The sequence below is a fragment of the Notechis scutatus genome, chromosome 1 (genome assembly GCF_049901735.1).
Source record: "Notechis scutatus isolate UNSWTSFEM ecotype Mainland chromosome 1, rNotScu1.2, whole genome shotgun sequence".
In the NCBI taxonomy this organism is placed as follows: domain Eukaryota; kingdom Metazoa; phylum Chordata; class Lepidosauria; order Squamata; family Elapidae; genus Notechis; species Notechis scutatus.
This window is the reverse complement of record NC_142009.1, coordinates 184510780-184519603: the sequence shown is the minus strand read 5'-3', so window position 1 is coordinate 184519603 and position 8824 is coordinate 184510780. Positions and strand designations below refer to the sequence as shown.

General features: G+C 41.9%; 1 protein-coding gene across 1 annotated transcript in view; it reads right to left on the bottom strand.

Annotated features, from left to right (window-relative positions):
• LOC113412345 (uncharacterized) overlaps positions 1–8824 on the bottom strand; it is a 34319-nt gene that overhangs the window by 3513 nt on the left and 21982 nt on the right. The window lies entirely within an intron of this gene.

The following is an 8824-nucleotide window of genomic DNA, read 5'->3' as shown; positions in this document are numbered from 1 at the left end:
ACCATCAGACAAGATTTATAGTTGGACCATGTCATTATTTTTGATACAGTTATTTACTTTACTTTCTTTCAATAAATAAAAGTATTGTGTATGATGTGTCTCCCCCCTCAACCTTTCTGGCACTTCCTCTTTAATAAACTCATTCCCATTTGCATTAAATATTGATAATCTGACCTTTATATTTCTGTAACTAATGAAAAGAAGGATACTCCAAATGTGGCTAGGCCTCACTCTTGCCCTAGTGGGCTTTTCCGCTTGAATAGTTGCTGAGATTAAACAACCCAACTTCCTCCCCCCCCTCCCACTGCACCTTCTCCTTGCGCTAATTGCTTCTGCAAAAATGCAGATTTGTATTAATTAATAACTCTGCTGATTAGTTCAGTGGTGGTTCCAAATAAATAAATCATTCTACAGGCATGCAGGTTTTGGCAATTCACCAGAAATGCTCAGATGATGATGATTCGTCTGTAAGACTCAACTACTTTTTACTGCAGGTAAAGCAGCATTCCACCTATTTTTAGTATGCTATGGATAGTTGCTGTCTGTCCTAGTTAGACTTTCTTTCCTAATCTTAAAATTCACAGCACCTGAGTCTGAATCATGCTGCAGAAAGCAAACAGTTATATTGGAAAGTGATGTTGATTTATCCTTTGACAAACTACCATGAAGAGAGAGGGAGGGAGGGAGAGAGAGAGAGAATTGAAAGAATCCAAGAGGACAGGAAACTTTGAATTATATATAATAAGAATGTTATCATTCATTCATTCATTTATATATTTATATATCATACAATACATCTCTTTTACTATTTTGTATCTTAATTAACACATTACAATTATTTTAATACAACTCCAGCCCTATTTGAAGCAATCATCTTACTGCTTCAGTAATTATTAAATGGCTTAGTCATCCAGCCCACTCCTGCCCCATTGTGACCCAAAGGATATTTTGCCAAGGTTATCTGTGAATAACTGCTCTTGTGAGTTATTTTAAACCAATGCTCTCGTTATAAGCGTGATGGTTTAGCCACCTTGTCTTCTGCCAGCTTCATTTTCAATTTTTCAAGCATTAAGGGCTTCTCCAACAATTCTTGCCTATGCATAATATGTTCCAAATAAGCTTTAGCTTTATTATTAATACTTTCAGTGAGCCATCTGGTTTTTCTGCCTAGTCTTGAGTTCTTGTGTTCTAAAGCAGTGGCCCCAGGAACCTTTTGGGCACCAGGGACCCAAAGAGAGGGGTGTGGTTTCGCATGCTACCTGCATCCTGTAGTAGATAACAGATAACAGATAATCAGAGTTGGAAGGGACCTTAGGAGCCGTGCTTGTTTGTGCGGCCTGGTTTCTGACATGCCACAGCCTGGTGCTGGTCCACAGACTGACAGTTCGGGACCCCTGTTCTAAAGTGTCCAAAGTTTCCTCGACCATTTTGAGCAGTACCACAGTTCAAAGGAATTAATTATTCTTTATTCAACTTTTCTGAAGGCTGGTTTTCATAGCCGTATGTAATAGGTAGGAAAATCATAGCTTTGACAATATGTACCTTCTTTGTCAAAATGTTTCTGCACCAGACATCTTTTTACTCCATGACTACAGTCCTCCCCATGTATTTTTTGATCCAGAAAAAGTCTTTTGCTATATTATTTCAATTTTTTGTCTGCCTATTTACGTTGGATGTACATGTACATTATATTATTGGGGTTTACAGTATTTTCATATGTTGAGCAGGAAGTAGGACTTTGTCCTTTTTTCTGCTTTAAAAGGCATTTCTTTCTTGTTCACTTTGTTATCAAATCATTATCTGAAGTTGTGGTTACTTCTCTCAACAGATTTAATTCCAGTTTCTATTTCTTCTACTCCAACCTTTCTCGTGTTATAGAAACTCTTTAAAATGTTCAGATAAATGCTCAGCTTCTGATGTAGGAGTCATACAATTACAAACATGTGAATATTTATGGTAATAACTTCATTTTAAGAAGTTTAGTTATAAACCTTGCTAAGATGTTTAATTACTGGAAATGGACTCTAGTACTATTGAGGGCATTCAGTTTTTTGTACTTAAACAGATACGGTTAATGTAAATTGTTTCTCTGCAAGCACGAAGAATACATTTTTACTTTCTAAACAAAATCATTCACAGCACTTTTCCCTATGGTTATCTGAAATATGGTTTGTCCAAGTAACCCAATTTTGTAGGTTCATATCACACATTGAACCCTTAACTAACAACAGAGGCAAAATACATTCAATATGCTGGGCTAAAATATGGTTGACTAGTTTGTCATTGTAGTGTGCTGTGCAAATAAAGTTGGTGAATAGAAACCCACAGGTATCATGGGAATGTTTCATACTTAAATTTCTTGAAGGGTGGGAGAAATCCCATTGGTTTCTACGAAGCTAATGTGCGCTATGAAGTTTGTAAATCTTCAATTTGTCTTTTCTGTTGGATTTTTGAATTTAATTGCTATGATTAGGGATCCCCCATAAGGTGAACAGTAGAGGAAGAAAGAGGGAGGCAGTCAGAGCAGGAAACAGATTGTGTGGTAAGCTTGTCAGGTCAGATTGGCATGTGCAAAAAACAAGAGAAGTTCTAGGGAAATGAGCAAAGAAGAGAGGCACATGTCTTTTATGAGGGCTGGAAGAATAAGAGAAGATATGCTCCTAAGGCACGCCAATTTTTTTCAACTTTCCATTTCTCAATCTTAGAGGGGCTCCAATGTTGTGACATGCCTTGGGGATTGTAAAGATACTTTGATTACTTTAATAAACTTAGTTTGTGTTTGGTAAGTATACATAAATGTATAACTTTTTAACATTTTGTTTATTTCATTTAAGACAGGTATGTTACAGGTTCCATGAACTGAGCCTGAGATAAGACTACCATGTGACTAACTATCCCCATTTTGGCCATTCTACATTAGATCACTTCCTTTTTTGAAAGCTCCATTTACTGGCAAAATCTACTTGGATTACATTATACCCTGTTTCTCCAACAATATGGCCTCCCCCAATAGGAAGTCCCAGAATGTTTTATAGGCATGAAATGAAATTAAGCCCTTCCCCCAAATTAAGGCCTATATTAAAACGTGCGAAATGGAGGGGAATGGTGGGGGCTTGCCGTTTGGAAAGTACTTTGTTGCACACCGGATATGGTGCTGTCTGCGTTGACCCGATATGAAGTGCCCCACCAATGCCGAGGTCAACACCCAAGCCGTCGCCGCCCGCCCGCCCGAAGATGCAAGGGGGGAATTAAGTCACCCCGAAAAGATGGCCTAGCCATTTTTCAGGGCTCCAAAAAAATAAGACCTGGCCTTATTATATGAGAAACACGGTATATCTGGATGCATGACCCTTTGAGGTAGGTCAGATTAGGAAACCATGCTGGCTAATACTACTTTTATTTGTAAGGTTACTAGAACAGAATCTCTATCAAATCCGAATGCCCTTTTCATCTCCCATCCTCTACCTTTGTGAGCACTAGGGAGGGTCTTTCCTGAGATGGTATCTCAAGTTACAGTTCTGTCCTGCACTCAGATTTCTTTTACTTTGTCTTGATAGTGAATCTTCCTCTTCTTCCTCAAGGTCATTCCTTCTACCCATTACAATGTGTTACAAAACAGGGCAGTGCATCCTTACACCACCACCATCAACATTCTAGCCATTGTCTATCCACTGCAGGATGAAGGCCTCTTCCACATGTTTCCAACCGATATGGTCCTGAGCTTTTTCCCCCCAATTGTGCCCACAACACTTGCTGATGTCATCAATCGGCTTTTTTTAGGTCTCTTTCGTGGATGCTTTTCATGAAATGGGATCCATCCTATGACTGCCCTCAGCCATCAATACTTCTTTCTATGTGACCAGCCCTTTTCCATTTCAATTCTTTTACTCTCTTGATGGTATTGTATACCGATCCAGATGGATCTTGACAGACTAGAACACTGGGCCATATCTAACAAAATGAAATTCAATGTAGAGAAAAGTAAAGTCCTACACTTAGGCAAGAAAAACCAAAAGTACACATATAGGCTGGGTGAAACCAGGCTCAATAGCAGTAACTGTGAGTGGGATCTTGGGAGTCTTAGTGGACAACCAGCTAAATATGAGCCAGCAGTGTGCAGCCACCGCCAAAAAAGCTAATGCAATCCTAAGTTGTATTAACAGAGGGATACAGTCAAGATCAAGGGAAGTACTAATACCACTCTGTAAAGCCTTAGTAAGACCACACCTAGAGTACTGCATCCACTTTTGTTCACCACATTATAAAAAAGATGTTGAGACTCTAGAAAAAGTACAGAGAAGAGCAACCAGGATGATTAGGGTACTGGAGGCTAAAACATACAACGGACGGTTGCAGGAACTGGGCTTGGCTAGTCTAGTAAAGAGAAAGACCAGGGGAGACATGATAGCAGTCTTCCAATATTTGAGGGGCTGCCACAGGAAGGAAGGGGTCAAGCTATTTTCTAAAGCGCCCGTAGGTCAGACAAGGAATAATGGATGGAAACTGAACAAGGAGAGATTTAACCTGAAAAAACTTTCTGACAGTGAGAACAATCAACCAGTGGAACAGCTTGCCCTCAGAAGTTGTGGGAGCTCCATCACTTGAGACTTTCAAGAAGAGATTGGACTGCCATTTGTCAGAAATGGTGTAGGGTCTCCCACTTGGGTGGGGGGTTGGACTAGATGACCTACAAGGTCCCTTCCAACTCTGATTATCTGTTAACAGATCTGTTAACTGTTAACCTTTGTTTGTTCTCTAATCCACGTGCAGAATTTTCTATCTTGTCTTGTGATGCTGAGCGTGTATCTTCCCATGGCTTGTAGCAATTGTGAGGTCAGTATTCATGTTTCACCAGCATAAGTTATGGCACATGTTTGTAGCATTCCTACATCTCTGAATATATCTCTTTATGAGCTCTCTTCTCTGTTGCTGGGTTTTGTTTTTAAAAAGTGCAGGATACACTTGGTCTAAGTGGTGCATTTCAGACCATTTTTAAAAAGGAAAGTGTAAGACCAGGACTGTCACCCCACCCCTAACTTTGATTTCAATCTTAATACATTTGAAATTCTTCTATGAGCTGTGTATATTTGATATAACTGTTCTACCTGTATTTACTATTTCCCTTTCTTCTATCATATTAAGCATTCCAGTTCAGCATCATTTTTGGAGGGTGCTGGTGTTGCCCTTTCCTTTCAGTTGTTTCTATTCCTTCATCAGTAAGAAAATATTAAAGTGGGGTGCACAGACTGCGGCATCCAAAGGGGAACCGCAGTCCGTGCACCCCACCTTAATATTACCTTACTGATGAAGGAATGGAAACAACTGCAAGGAAAGGGCAACACCATCCCTTTGCAAATGTAAATACCAAACGTAGACAAGATCACATGAAGTCAAATATCTGTATAGTTCTCTACCGATCCAATGTGTAGGACCCATCCGCATATGAAATCTTAAGATGAGCAGAAGAGAATCGTAGTCCATAGCTCTGGATTTCAGACCTTGCGTGGTTTAAAATCCTCCCTATGTCAACTAAAAAGATACTCCTTTGGTCTTTTTAGCTGCCAGAAAAAGATGGGAGAAAACAGTGCATTCTTTAAGTACCTAGATAATTACCATGGCAGCCCAAAGTTGTCAGAATGCAAGAATATTACTGGAGAGCGTGTGTCAGCCTTCAAGATTTCTTTCCTTTGCTTTGCATCTTTTGGCTGCCATAGTAATGGGGGAGAGGAGGGGTAAAGAATTGTGGGAAGTGAGCTGGAGGCTTTGAGAATAAACTGTATAACTTGTGGGGAGGGGAGTTTCTTGTTTATGCTTCTTTCCTGTGCTATGTGCAAGTGCAACTCTTTATCAAAATAGGCCAAGGTCAACGGACAGATGCCTGCTTCACCTCCTGAAGATGCCCACATGACGTTATATACAACTTTTGATTGGATGGACAGATTGAACTATTGTGGGTGGGATCGTTACCATCACTTTGTAGATGTGATTTTCGCACTCATTTCCTCAGATTCAGAATTCCTTTGATGCTACCACTTGATTTCCAGTAAAAGATATCTTTTCTCTAATTAATGGAGTCTAAGTGTTTCTTTCTTGGATTTTGAATGGAACACCGGCTGACAGCGTGATTGATGACTCTTGGGGATGGATGTGTCCCATTGGAGAATATACATCCAGTGGGTGGGGGGCAGACCAGGGTCAAGGAGGAAATGAACGATGTATTTAGTATCGGCTGGATCCAGCTAACACCGACATGGCCACTTCTAATAAATCAATTATATTTTCTCTGAGAGATGCGGTTAGAGACTTATGATGTGAATGGGGGTGGATTTGTTGGAGTCCTCACACCTTATCTCACAACTCTGCTAGCAGAAGGCAAGTCACAACAACCTTTAAATTGTTTTGCACCACCAGTCAGGCCAAAGTTTGTTTACACAGAAAGGTTATGTGACTAAGTGGTTATTATGAGCTGGAGAACCAAAGCAGCTTTCAAAGTTTGTTTCAAAGGCCAGCTTGCTTTTCTCTAGGGACTGGAGCTCTTCAAATAATCAGAATTTCACAAGGTAAAATGTCAGGTTGCCTTTCAACATTTCCATTTTCATCCAACACCATCACTGTTTAAAAGCTTAAGAGAAATCTTCCATTCAGAGCTAGGGCTCCCAGATTACCATTCGGTGACTAGACAAAATAAACCTTCTCTGTTCTAAAGCCTACTATGAAACCTGCCCTTGGTGGTATCTGAAACACACACACACACCCTTCCCAGAGAATGTCTTGATATAGCTTGGGAACTTTTCAGAAAACACATCCTTCAGATGGCTTTTTCTATCGGCAGCTTCCAGTGACATAAGTAGTCCTTGACTTACAACCATTTTTAAGCAACAGCTGCAAGTTACAACAGCACTGAAAAAAGTGACTCATGACCTGTCCTCACACTTATGACCATTGTGGCATTCCCCCCCACCCCCCCCCCCCCCAGGCAGGCGCTTGGCAATTGATATAGATTTATGATGGTTACAGGGCCCAAGGATCATGGAATCGTCACTTACAACCTCCCCAGATGGCTTCCAACGAGCCAAGTCAATAGAAGAAGCTGGATTCGCTTAACAACCATGTGATTCACTGAACGACTGCAGTGATTCACTTAACAATTGGGTCAGAAGAGGTCATAAAACCAAGTGCAGAAAAGATCATAAAACCAGGTGCAAAAAAAGGTTGTAAAATCAGGTGTGATTCACTTAACAGCTGCAAAGGGAATTCTGGTCACCACTGTGTTCGTAAGTTGAAGACTATTTGTATTACCTTTGGAAATGGATTGTTTCATTTTTCTAGGCTGCCTTGAGATTTAAATAAACAAGAAAAGATATTTTTTCCATACATAATATTTACAATGATGTATATTTGGTTATAGCCCTTTATGGCCACTGAAAACTTGATCTGCAGAGGGCAAGTAATCTCTATTATGTCAATTGCTCATTGTTGGTTATTCCACCAAGCAACATGTTATGCACCAACCATTGTTCCCAAATTTCTCTTAGGCCAGGAGCCCCCAATCCCTGGTCCATGGCCCAGTTCTGAGCCACAGCACCATTCGGAACTGGGCCTCGAAAGGGCTGGGTAAACGCATGCATGTTTTACAGTGGTGTATTAACCATTATGCAGACTAAGCATGTGCTTAGGGCACCAGGCCCAAAGGGGTCGCCCCAAAGTTGAGAATATGGCTTCATTTGTTGTTCTGACCCAAACCCTTTTCTAAAAAACAAACACGAACCAAAGGGAAGAGAAACCTTTTAATGATTCTTACGAATCCCCGGTTAAAAGGCTGCTGCAAACTAATTAATTTTGATAAGCACAAGCCTCACCAAAACTGTGCAAGGTTGCCAAGAATAACAGATAAGGTTACCTAGAGTCTTCAAATACCAATGAAGATACTGCAATGTCCACGACATCTTTGCTTCCTGCAAAGAACGTCCGATTCACAGCTGGCTTTTATCTTCCTGAAGGGGGGGCATTACTTTGCAGACTTACTCCCAAGTTGCCCATGCTGCTGCAGCTGCTCTTTCCTGCAAGCAGCCCTGTGCGCACGCACACTTGGCACAGGCTCCCTGGGAACCTCCTCATCGCTGCTGCCAGCCACCACAATCTCTGAAGGCAGCAGTCCACTCCCTGATAGTCCTGGCCCCTCATCTGAGTCCTCCCTCTCCTCAGCCGTCTGCACCTGCTGCTGGCTAACCACAACATTTGTACAGTATGTACAAAGGAGAGTGGCACCAAGATTTGTCAGTGCTTAGGGCACCAGTGAGCCTTAATCCACTACTGTTGTACGTGCACATGTAGCTGCATTTGTGAAAACAGGACATGTGTGAAACCATCCCCATCCCACCCCCCACGCTGCTGCCACTGCTGCTTCTGCTCAACTGGAAAGGTGGGAGACCGTTGCCTTAGGTCAGAGTTCCCCAACCTTTCTGGTTTGGCAGCCAGGAGGGGAGCCCGGGGGAGGGGGCGGGGGGAAGAGGGAATGGTTTTGTTGGAGGGGCAGGCGCATGCATGTGAGCATGCTTGTGCACGAATACTTGCTGCTCGTGCAAGTGGGGCCTTGAGTGCCCATGACAACACTTGTGGGTCACAGCCTACAGGTTGGGGACCCCTGCCTTAGGTTATCTGTTTGAAAGCAAATTTGCAGTCTCTCTCTCTCTCTCTCTCCCTCTCCCTCTCTTTCTCTCTGTGTGTCTCTGTCTCCGTCCCTCCTCCCTCTCCCCCTCTCCCCCTCTCCCCCTCTCTCCCCCCTCTCCCTCTCTCTCTCTTTCTCTGTGTCTCTCTGTCTCCC